The following is a 12310-nucleotide window of genomic DNA, read 5'->3' on the forward strand; positions in this document are numbered from 1 at the left end:
GACTGGAATCATTTTAAATTATTTTTAAGAGGAATTAGTCATGTAGGCATAGATGTTATTTTCTTGGTATTATTGTTTGTGTTGTGTATGTTTTTTGAGTTATATGTATTTTAAGGGCAATGGTTTATAAAGCCAAAGTTTAAGATACAAAGAAAATGAAATAAAATGTTTTCTGAATATTTAATAAGATTCGGTCTCAGATCAGTTGGAGCTGATTCACGTTGGATGATGTGATTGATGATGTGGTCTGAGCTGGTTAAGGACAAAAAGGTGAACGCAGATGACTGATGTAATACGACATATATCGATCATCTGTAGCATCCGGCTGTCTGGATTTTAAACGGTAAGGCTGCTGACTGACGAGGTAGAAGGTTTATAGACTGAATGAATGACAAACCGACAGACTGGCTCAGTGAACTCGATGGCATAAGACAGTTAATAGGACACACACAGCCAAAGCCCCAGGGGTAAGAGACAGAGACAGCCAGGGAGTGTGTGTCCCTGCTGCTGTGATCTCCTCCTTATTAGGACTCTTCATCCTGCAGCGTGTCTCTGTGCAGACAGACAGGCAGCAGCAGCCTGTCTGCCTGCCTGCCTGCTTTAATTAGACAGCACCAGCTACTGAATAAGCTCATACACACAAGGGCCACACACATATATTACTGAAGAGGGTGGCTCTCAAACTCTGGTCTGAGGGCTGGATCTGCTTCACCAGCTGAGTAGATTTACTTGTAAATGGTCTTATACTTGTATAACGCTTTTCTATGCTTTACAGCAGATTCAAGTTTGTTTTCACACTATTTGGCCATTCACACTCACAAACGCTCACACATTCACACACTGGTGTTATCACCAGGAGAAACGGGGCGTTCAGTGTCTTGCACAAGGACACTTTGACACGCTGACTGGACGAGGCTGCGGCTCAGGAGGTAGAGCGGGTCGTCTCCTAACCTCAGGATTAACGGTTCGGTGCTGCACAGACATGTTTCATCACAGGATAAAGGTGATCACTCAGAACAGCTTCGTATTGATTTGCAGTGAGCCCTTCCTCTAAGGGGACGGGTGGACTCAAACCATGCCAGGAAAATCCCGCCCACACCAAATAGAGCCACTGGATCCTCTCACTGCTGGGGTCAGGCATCCTGCTTTTATTTTGTGAGTGTGAAACCTTTACAAAAACCGAATCCTGACAATTTCTATTGTTTTAGACCAGGGAAATATTTTTTGCCAACATACAGGAAATACGTAGACTTGACATCGGAGCCAGGAAAAAGAACAATGAAACAACACCATACAGAGCCAAAAACCCAAAGCTGACCATCAGCTGCTGGCTCTGACAGGGTCTGGTTTCAAGTGAAGTTATTCCTTCAAGGATTTATAACTGTGAGAGAACATTGGTCTGACCTCAGTTCCCTGGAAGAAGAACAAGGAGGGGGAAGAGAGGCAGGCAGCCATGGAGTATTTATTCTGGGAGAGGCTTTCATGTGGCGTGTGTCTCTGTGTGTGTGGTTCAGTATGCTTGGTGGTAGTCATCAAAAGGTGTAACCACAGCTTTGCCCGGAATATATGAAGTACATCCTGCTGCACTTTCTCCAAGTTAGTGTGTGTGTGTCCGTTTTTTAAAAATTCTTGTAAGAACCAAATGACCCAGAGCTTCTCTTAGAACATATAGTGAACCAGCTGCCAGTTATACACGAGACACAGGCGTTTTCAATTACTCTGTCTGGATAGTGCACCCCATGTTAGTGGATGTGGCAGAATCCAGCCATTATCTATACTCCTTATTCCTGAATAGGGTCATGGGGGGACTGGTGCCAATCCCAGCTGACACTGGGCAAGAGGCGGGGTCCACCCTGGACAGGTCACTAGTCTATCACAGGGCTGACATGTAGACAAACAACCACACTCACTCCTAGGGGCAATTTAGAGTCTCCAGTCAACCTAAGCTGCATGTCTTTGGACTGTGGGAGGAAGCTGGGGTACCCAGAGAGAACCCACACAGGCACAGGGAGAACATGCAGACTCCACACAGAAAGGCCCCGGGTCCGCTGGTACTTGAACCTGGAACCAAGTGATTAATGAAGAACAATAAGCAGAGCGTAAACAACAATAAATCAGTAACTGTTAGTTGCCTGCCTAAACGAATGAAATCTATTACAGTGAAATGGGCCAGATACGTAGCGAGATCTTTACTGTTCTGATGCCAATGCTCATAAGTAAAAGCTTGAATGCATATTTACTTCTAACAGAGAATCTCTCCACTGTGGCATTGTCACTTTTACTTACAGTGGGTACAGAAAGTATTCAGACCCCCTTAAATGTTTCACTCTTTGTTATATTGCAGCCATATGCTAAAATCATTTAAGTTCATTTTTTCCTCATTAATGTACACACAGCACCCCATATTGACAGAAAAACACAGAATTTTGGACATTTTTTCAGATTTATTAAAAAAGAAAAACTGAAATATCACATGGTCATAAGTATTCAGACCCTTTGCTCAGTATTTAGTAGAAGCACCCTTTTGAGCTAATACAGCCATGAGTCTTTTTGGGAATGATGCAACAAGTTTTTCACACCTGCATTTGGGGATCCTCTGCCATTCCTCCTTGCAGATCCTCTCCAGTTCTGTCAGGTTGGATGGTAAACGTTGGTCGTCATGTTTAACATGTCATTTTGCTTCAGTGGCATTTTGGTCTGTTTCACCCAGATAGATGAGTCGGTGTGAAAATGTGGGAAAGATGGTCAAAAATGTGATTTAATGTGCTTCTCTTAAAAGCAGTTGTAGGTTTGGTGGTTGAATAAAAATGGGAAGGAGAAAGCTGTGTGACCACACAAAGCAGTTTTGAGTTTTGAGATTCAGTAAATTTGCCACTTCCCCTTTTTTTAACTGTCTTCTTTTTTATGTGGTGTCAAATCTGTGAAAAAGAAAACATTTGTTTGTACATGACCCGGTTGTACTTTTCCTCAGATGCCTGGTAATATCTAACATCTTCAGAATGAATCTAAATGGTAAATCATAATAATGTGGTTTATGATGACATATGAGTGCACTTTTCAAAGTACTCTACATCAGGATATTTCATTCTGACTGACAAGATGTACTTAACATGTACTTACCAAACAAACAAAAACACTATCTTTATAATAATGACCCTCATCAGTCAAATTAAATATTCTTCATATTTTATATTAGAAAACCAGACAGGAAAATGTTGTTTTTACTGCGCCAACCAAACCAGTGCTTTCAGATGAAGACTTTTAAAGTGTAGGTGAAAACTAAAAATCGACAGTATGAATCTTTCATCACAGGAACTCACAGGAATTGCACATTAAATAGTTTATTATTGAAAGAAAAGTGGATGAATAAATCAATTATAAAACAAACACAAGTGAGAATACATGGAGGACTGCAGACTTAATCTAAACGATATCCGGGACTCACCGCTCAGCAGGGAGGGATTTCATTCATGAAGTGCTGGAGGAAGAAATGGGAGGATGTCTGACCTTCGCTCCCATACTTATGTCTGTGACAGGAGGACTAAATACTGAGCAAAGGGTCTGAATACTTATGACCATGTGATATTTCAGTTTTTCTTTTTTAATAAATCTGCAATAATGTCAAACATTCTGTGTTTTTCTGTCAATATGGGGTGCTGTGTGTACATTAATGAGGAAAAAAATGAACTTAAATGATTTTAGCATATGGCTGCAATATAACAAAGAGTGGAAAATTTTAAGGGGGTCTGAATACTTTCTGTACTCACTGTAAGTAAAAGAACTGAATGGTAAATGCTCTAATACTTATACAGCCCTTTGCTACATACTGACGTGCACTCAAAGCGCTTTACACTGTTTCTTATTCACACACACAAAGGCTGACACATTCGCACACTGTTGTTCATCAGGACCAACTAGGATACTCAAGGAAACTTTGGAGAACCTGGGGATCAAACTGCCAACCCTGCTGTTGGGGGACGACCCGCGCCACCTCCTGAGAAACAGCCGCCATCGGTGCTTCTTCCACTGCCTTTTAATATTAGACACGTTTGTACAAACCCACCCTACATGCACACCCAACCCTCCACCTTTTAGTTTTTTTATTACTTATTAACATATAGTTTGCTTCCTTGTATCATATTCAAGTGAAGAAGTACTAATTTATATGGAGGTGGCTGGAAACAGGATAAAAGAGAGAGCTGACATAAAATGTTCAGTGTTCACCTCCTGTTATAGGAAGCATTTTAATATTTCTGTGTGTGCTACCGTTGTGTTTCAACAGAGAGGAAATCAGTTGCTTCTGTGTGTGTGTGTGTGTGTGTATGTGTGTGTGTGTATAATCAGTTGCCTGCTGTGTCAGGACAGATAAGTGAATCCTGACTGACAAGCAGTGAAAACAGTAACACACTGAGTGTTATCAGCATCAGCACACTGCTGTTCTAACACACCTCAGACACATGTTCATCGATTAAAAGAAAAGACATTAACCTAATGCAGCACAGCCCATCTGATCACACACTATCACTTGACTTCATGCACGCATCCCACTTCCTTCTGCCTGCACCCACCACACACACACACACACACACACACACACACACACACGGTATCAGAGCTGCTGGAACTCCTGACTTCTTCTGAAGTAAAGAAACGTTAGAGAAAGGGCTTTTTCTCAGAACACACTCCCCATCATGAACAAACACACACATTTTATACAGCTTTCTCTGTGATGACCCTCACTGATATAATGTACTCTGTAGCCTCTTACCTCAACTTTAACCAGTGCTGCTGCAGTAAATACCCAGTGTGGGAAAAATACTCAAATTGTTTATAAAAGCAGCAATACTGCAGTGTAAAACAGGCTAAAGTAAAAAGTATTATGTATGCAGAATGGCACGTTTCATAATAATGTATATCATATTTTTGGCTTACTGATGTATTATCACCTTAATGCTGCAGCCGGTAAAGGTGGAGCTACTACCTTATATGCTTATAATTGGAAGCACTTTACATATTGATGCATAGCTTGTAAATTTTACACTAAGAATCATTGAAGTCTTATGACAGTTTTTTAACTGGAGATTTTTAACTGGAGATTTCAAGCTGTAATGTGTAACCGGAACCACAAAACCAAGTCCTAAGCCCCAAACTGCTCTTTAAAGGTGTGACCAGGATCAGTCTGTGGGGTAAAACTCAAAGTGGCCTGCAAAGTGTATAACTGTAAATACAGGCGGGTGACAAATTAAAGGAAAAGCCTGATTAAATAAACCCTAACCCTGGCCGATGGCCGAGTCCCCACAGTGTGAGTGTGTTAACAGGTTTCGGTTCTCATAATGGAAGAAACACGCAACATGCCTCTTTTAGTGCTTGATAGCCACAAAAGCAGAATGACCTTAAACTATGAAACATGAATAAGAAATCTGCCTGCACACACAGACACACACACACACCACTTCTCCATTCAGTCTGACAGGAACCTGTTCAATCATGACTATGCAACAGGATGAATAGGAGAAAGAGGAATAGACCTCTCTCACATAAACGCCCCGCTCTCTCTTCCTCTTTCTGTTTAATAATAGAGAGTATAGGATGTCCTGGACTCATGTCGCAAGCTAGAGAACATGTTGCATGCAGATGACACAGTGATACATCTTTGTCTTTGAGCACATCCTGCAAAAAACCCACAAGTTATGTCAGTAGAGATGAGTGAAGAGCAGTCTCCAGGAGTATAAGCTGCATTTTCTTCTTTCTACTTTCTCATGTCTCGACTGCTGCAGCATGGCTCTGGTCTAGAATGTACTTTAAAGGTTCTATATGCACACGCCTGCCCTCAGACAACTTTGGGATTTAGTCTTGAAAAAAGCCATTAAGAAAAGTTAGCTTGCTCAATCGGGTGACAACATGACTTTTCACTTATCAAAAATCTTGAATCCAGTGTGAAGGCGTTCCTCGTGTCTAAACCATCCACTCTGGTATGATGAAATCTGTGTGATCGGAATGCAGGTCACTTGTCATAACATATTCATGGAACAGATCCAGCATCAGCTGATACCAGTACAGAACAAAGACAACTTTTTCCAGCAGACGCTTACACACAGTCACTCATCGCCAGTGGTTTGAAAGGGAACAGTGTAGTCTTCAGATGCTCCAGTCCCCTCACCATATTTGGCAGCTGCTCACTGCCACACACACATTCCCCTGCTGTTCCTGCTCTCCATGACCTGGACTGAACCCACTAACCTGACAGCCTTCCTCCTCCTCCTCCCTCTGCAGGTTTACTGGATGATCTTCTGAGAATCAAAGGCAGCAGCACTCTTTTTGGACAGCCAGTTGGCGGGAGTTTTCTTTTTTCTTATTCAGGCAGCGTGATGAAGAGTTCACAGCCTGAACGGTGTTGGGCTGCAGAGCTGTTCTATATTTGTCAGGCTTAATTTCAACATGTAGTAAATCATCTGATTGTTGTGTCTTGTTGCTTCTCTTTTCTGTTCTCTTTCCGCTCTCCGTTCACCAAGAGCCGGGGCCTGTTGGAGGTTTCTTCTGTTAAAAGGAGTTTGTCCTTTCTATTGTCGCCATGTGCTACTCAAGGGGGATTTATTGGGTCTTTCTTCTATAATAATAATAGTAGTAGTAAGCTTACTTTGTAAAGTGTCCTGAGATGACTTCTGTTGTGATTTGGGGCTAAACAAATAAAACTGAACTGAATCTGCAGTTTGAGAATCACAGTGTAAAAGAAATGTACAAACATCTTCACATATAAAACATTAAAAAGTAGATTTGTCATTTTGGAATGTGTTGGTACTCACAAAGTCAAAAGCATGCATTACTTTTTACCTTGTAGAGCACCAGCGGTTTATACAGCACTCCTTCATGCCTGAATATGTATTTCAGCAGATATGGCGCCAACGCCACAGACTGGCTGGCCGTCCTGCAGCGGCCGGCCCTGCCCACGTACGCACTGCTGTGGCATGCCTCGATTTGAGCGCGAAGTCCTCTCCAAGAATAAATGTGCTTCTATTATCACAGAGGGCATGATCTGTGCAATGTCGCAGGTCAGTGGAACTCTACACTGGCTCTATTTCAGGCAGGAATGTGTTGGGTGCATTTCACAGCTCTGACACTCTGGAGACCAAAATGAAAAACGGATTTGTCAGGGTGCGTCACCGGGTCTCCACCTGACTCTGCTCTCTAGCTATCCACCATCACTTTGTGGGTTACATAAAAGAAATTTTGACTAGGAACTCAGTTTCAGATTATCTCAGCTTGACGTTCTACTAGTCAGAACCTCTGTGCCAGAAACATGCAGCTGCACTTTGACTGGTCATATTTCACATCGTTAAAGAGATAAGTGAACAGAAATCCTGCCTGTGTTTGACTAATAAAAACTCATTAGATATTTGTATCTCAGACATGGAACTATTGTTTTAGACAGTCACAGAAACACAGTACAACTGTAAATATTAATCTTAGTTGACAAAATGAAAATGAACTAAAATATATTTAATGATTAAGTTGTTAAATGTAACACACAGGCACTGAAGACCAATGCGCAAAATATCAGGCAGGAGTAGATTTTAACAGGTTTAATGGTTTACTTGTTTTCAGGCAGCAAATCCAGAACATGGGAACCAAGACTATGCTCACACAACGGGCTGAAGTGGTGCTAATCCAATATTTAGACCCTGTGGGACCCAGATCAGATGTTTGTATGGCAGTTTGAACAGTACAAATCAACATGGAATAGGATCTTTTCCAGTTCTGATTTGGGCCACTTCAGTATGCGGTTTTAAATCTGATACAGATCAGACTTTTAAAAGTGCGACCTCAGCAATGTGACTCGAATGTGACTTTTATGTCACTCTAAAGCAACACAAGCGGCAGGTGAGGAGGGCGGAGACAGCAGGCAGTGGCGAGAAAGCAAAGAAAGGGGAGGCGAGGCAGATCTGAAAGGACACATAAGGCCAGTGAAAACAGGAAACGCAACAAGAAGTGGAAATCACGACATTACAAGTAAAATAATTTAGTACATTCAACTAAATATAAAAACACATAAAACTATATAACATTAAAATAGAAAATCTATGAAGCCCTCCTCATCACAAACAAATATGTCAGGTCATCCTGGGAGAGAACATGTTTAAATAAAACATTTTTCTTTGTGTTTCTCTCAGTTCATTATCCAACAACATATGATTTGAAGGAACTGTAAAACAAGTGGATGATGTTCCCTATTAACATAGTGAGGAAATGTTGCTGATATATCTGCAAAGTTGTAACAGTAAAATGGTCACTGACATCATGTTCTGCAGTACCAGAACTTTTCTTGGTTGTATTTAGGTGCTGGCAGTTCTTGGCTAAGATTATGGAAAAATTGTGGCCTAGTGTAAAAGCATTTAACCAAAACCCTGATGTCCTAACCTTAACAACAAGGACTCTGGTGTTGCACTGTAATCTGCTGGACTTTCCATCTTGAGCAATGCTGAGATTGTTGTTGTTGAATACACTTTGTATTTGATTCCATGGTTTTTACTACAGGAAACCACAGCAACTGTAAACTGAATCATTCAGTCGACCAAATCTGAAGTGATTCTTTGAGCCTGTGAGAAGTTACGGAGCAACTTTACAGGAAAATTAAACTTACATCAGCATCCAAATCCAGGGCCTGGTGAAAAAACGTGGACTGTGTCTGCTCCCTGCTGCTGATGCAGCCTTGTACAGAGCCCCGCGCACACACACTGTGCACGACCAGACTGACACAGCTGACGTGGCATCTACACGGCACATGGAATAATGTGTGGAGAGGAAAGGAAAAAATGCGGCAGGCTTTTCAGCTGGAGGAATTTAAAGGGGAGGTCTGTCTCGCTCTGGCTCACACACACAGCAGCTTCACTAGAAATACATGTACATGAAGACAAATTCACACACTGCTCTGATAAAATGAAATGAAGCTTAGACTGTTACAGAAGCATGTTGATTCTCACACACGTGCAGATGAACATAGGGTCATTTAGTTAAACATAATGCACATACATGAACCCACAAAGGTGCCATTATAGACAATATAAACATGTAGAGACAAACCTCACACATGGGATGTCTGAGTTTGACTTGGAGAAGTGTATGACAATGGGTAGATGGACTGAAAAGACTGAACGTAGTGAATATAATGACCCACAAGGTTGTTTCTACATTCCAAGAGTGTTAAGCCCCTTTTACACAGACATCACAGCAAATTGCTGGCATTTTGACCCTCCTTCTAGACTGTGTACCTCGCAAACACTTTGAAAGCAAAACAAACGGGTTGTTATTTGAATTTGTTGGATATATTCATAAATGGAAGTTGGGAATTACAGTAGCCTACTGTGTGCATCCAGTTTCAGGTCCATGTGTCTGTGTGAGCCGCACACACACACAAGGTGCACGGCCGAACAGACACAAGCATGCCCACAAAGTCCTTCCCACAGGGTTGTGCAGAGGTGTGGCTGTGTTTATCCATACTTTAGAACCTAGCCACAGTGAAACTATGACAAAAATAATGTTTTAATGCTCTAATTCACTTCGTTCTCGCTGACGCTGCTCTGTCTCCTCATCCACGCTCTAAAGGTGGCTCACAGTGGTCTGCCTTCTGGGGGCAGTGAAGTTCCCAGGTTTCTGCCTCAGTTGGGAAGATGTACACGTTGTAGGTCACCAGGTGGTGCAGGGTTTAGACATGGGTTGTGGAGCAGTAACCGTGACCCTGTTTGAGTTATGTATTACATGTTGTTTACCAACTAATGTAGCGTGAAAGTCATTTAACAAATACTTGTTTTGATCCTGGCCTGTAATTTTCTCATGAGAAGCTGAAACATGACCCTGATGTGGAACAGGACTAGGATGAACCCAAACAGAGATTTGTCAGCAGTCTGACCACAGTCAGGCAGACACTTGTGTAGACTGAATCCTGGACATTGAGGATGTTGAATGAAGAACTTTGTGCAGTGATTATTATTATTATTATATCTATGGTTTTGGAAAAGCCTGCACTTCCCTCCTCAGAGCTGCAGATTGTGGCCTGACTCACTGCAGAGGCGTCTGCTGCCTTCAGTTACTCCACAAATGAACATGAGGAAATTAAGAGTCAGGAGTGACTCTCAATTCCTCATCGGTTGAATATAAAATAACTTGTGGTGATGTTATAAAAGCTCAGAATAAGCAGTCTGCAGGTTCGAGCTGAGAGCTGCATAATTTTGATCTTTCACTTTCACACAGGTCTCGTAAACAAACATTATCTTCAGGAGCCACATCGGTACATTAATGTGCAGGTGCTGAGTAAAAACTGGACACGGCCGTGTTCCTCAGATAAAGGTTAGGGTGTGAACAATCATGTCATCAACTAGAAGTATATATGAGAGAACACAATATACCTTTGACTGTTCACCCAAATCTGTTATGGCAAGCCGCACACCAGAAGAGCGACTGGACTCAGTAATCGGCAGGACTCAAACTCAGGTCAGAGAAAGATATTTGACAGAGTATGGAACGAAAAGGAGGTGGCGAGGATCAGGCGTGGAGCTGCTGCTGTGGGACTCGGGTGTTAGGGCCGCAGAAATGACTGGACCACTGGAGGAGCCGCCCAGGGTCGGAGGAGAGTTTTGGCACTGCGTATAGAGCAGAGAAGGAGATTAAGAGAGGAGACAATAGGCAGATGAGGGTGTGATGAAGCTGAGCACAACACAGGTGACCTGCGTATAGAGGACTGTTGGCTCCGGGCTGGAGAGCGGGCTTGGAACCCAGCGCCGAGGTATGCAGACAGGAGCAAGGGCCCACGTTTAACTGACCCAGGCACTGGATATGGACCCCCACCAATGATCGCCGCTCGGCAGCAAGGCCCACGGAGACATAGGTGGCATCAGGCAGCAGTTCAAAACATAAGACACTCCTCCATAATCAGTTCCAAGAACAAACAGAAGATACTCCTTGGTAATGAGTTCAAAAATAAACATAAGATCTCTCCCATAGTCAGTTCAAAAAACAACAGAAGATACTCCTTGGTAATCAGTTCACAAAACATAAACAAGAAACTCACTCAAGTCGACACAGTTGAATAACACCAATATACCAGGGTAGGATGATCTTAGTAGACATCGGGATCCAGGACGTGAAACGTGCAAAGCCACCGGCAGAAGACCGAGAGATCATCTGGCGACGAGGACACACCAGTGCTGCGTTTAAGTATAGTTCAGCTGATTAAGCGCAGGTGTGCCTCGTCGCCAGGAGCGTGTTCCTACATGGGCAGGGGTGGAGTCGCTGATAGCCCCGGTAACAGCTGCCGAAGTGCCGGGGACGGCCTGATCCGCGGACGTAACAAAATCTGCATCAATCTATAGAATAGATGCAACAGGACACACAGAAAACAGCCCTCCAAAACATATATGTAAAGGTCTATGCACATATTCTTAAATACTGAACACATTTAATGCCAACATGTTGTTTAAGATTTACATATGATAAGGCTGTGGAGGCACCAAGGCTGACAGTACATCACTGCAGAAAGCATGGACACCAGAGAGGCACAGTGAAGTTACAGGGATGCTGCAGTAACAAAACATTAAAAAACATCATAATGGCACTAGAACACCGGAGCATTTATAAAAGATAAGGCCACTCATTTTCTATAATAACAGTATTTTCCAGACTCCCCAAAAAGACTAAAATGGAAAATGAATTGCCTCTACTCACAGTTAATGGACCCTATTTATCAACAAATGCATACTGTGCGACATGGGCAGTGCATCTGGGTTTCTTAATTTCCTACCTGCACAATTACCGTTTTCACGACATGCACATCACATTGTCTTTTTACCAAGCAGCAGCCTGTCAACTTTGTGCCAGCAGGTGTGTCCAGATGAAAACAGGGTGTGTCCAGGTAAATTTGTACACGTTGGTAACATGAGGCCACTGACCAGCAAAGCCAGGTCTGTGGTCAAATCATTGTTGCTAGTTAATGGGCGCTTTGACCATGTTGTGATGTGTGCCTGTCTAGGTGCGTGCATAATGCTCGTGCTTGCTATACCCTGATGTCTGACCTGGCAAGCCTGCCAGTATGTTAGCAATCTGCCAAATGTTCAAGCTCACGTGTCCCTTAAAGGGGACATGAGGTTACACACTGACTGAATAATTGCATGTTAGGCCCAAAACATCCATTCATCCATTTTCCTCCGCTTATCCGGAACTGGGTTGCGGGGGCAGCAGTCTAAGCAAAGATGCCCAGACTTCCCTCTCTCCAGACACTTCCTCCAGCTCCTCCGGGGGAATGCCAAGGCGTTCCCAGGCC

The sequence above is a fragment of the Monopterus albus genome, unplaced genomic scaffold, assembly GCF_001952655.1.
Source record: "Monopterus albus unplaced genomic scaffold, M_albus_1.0 scaffold347.1, whole genome shotgun sequence".
Lineage (NCBI taxonomy): Eukaryota > Metazoa > Chordata > Actinopteri > Synbranchiformes > Synbranchidae > Monopterus > Monopterus albus.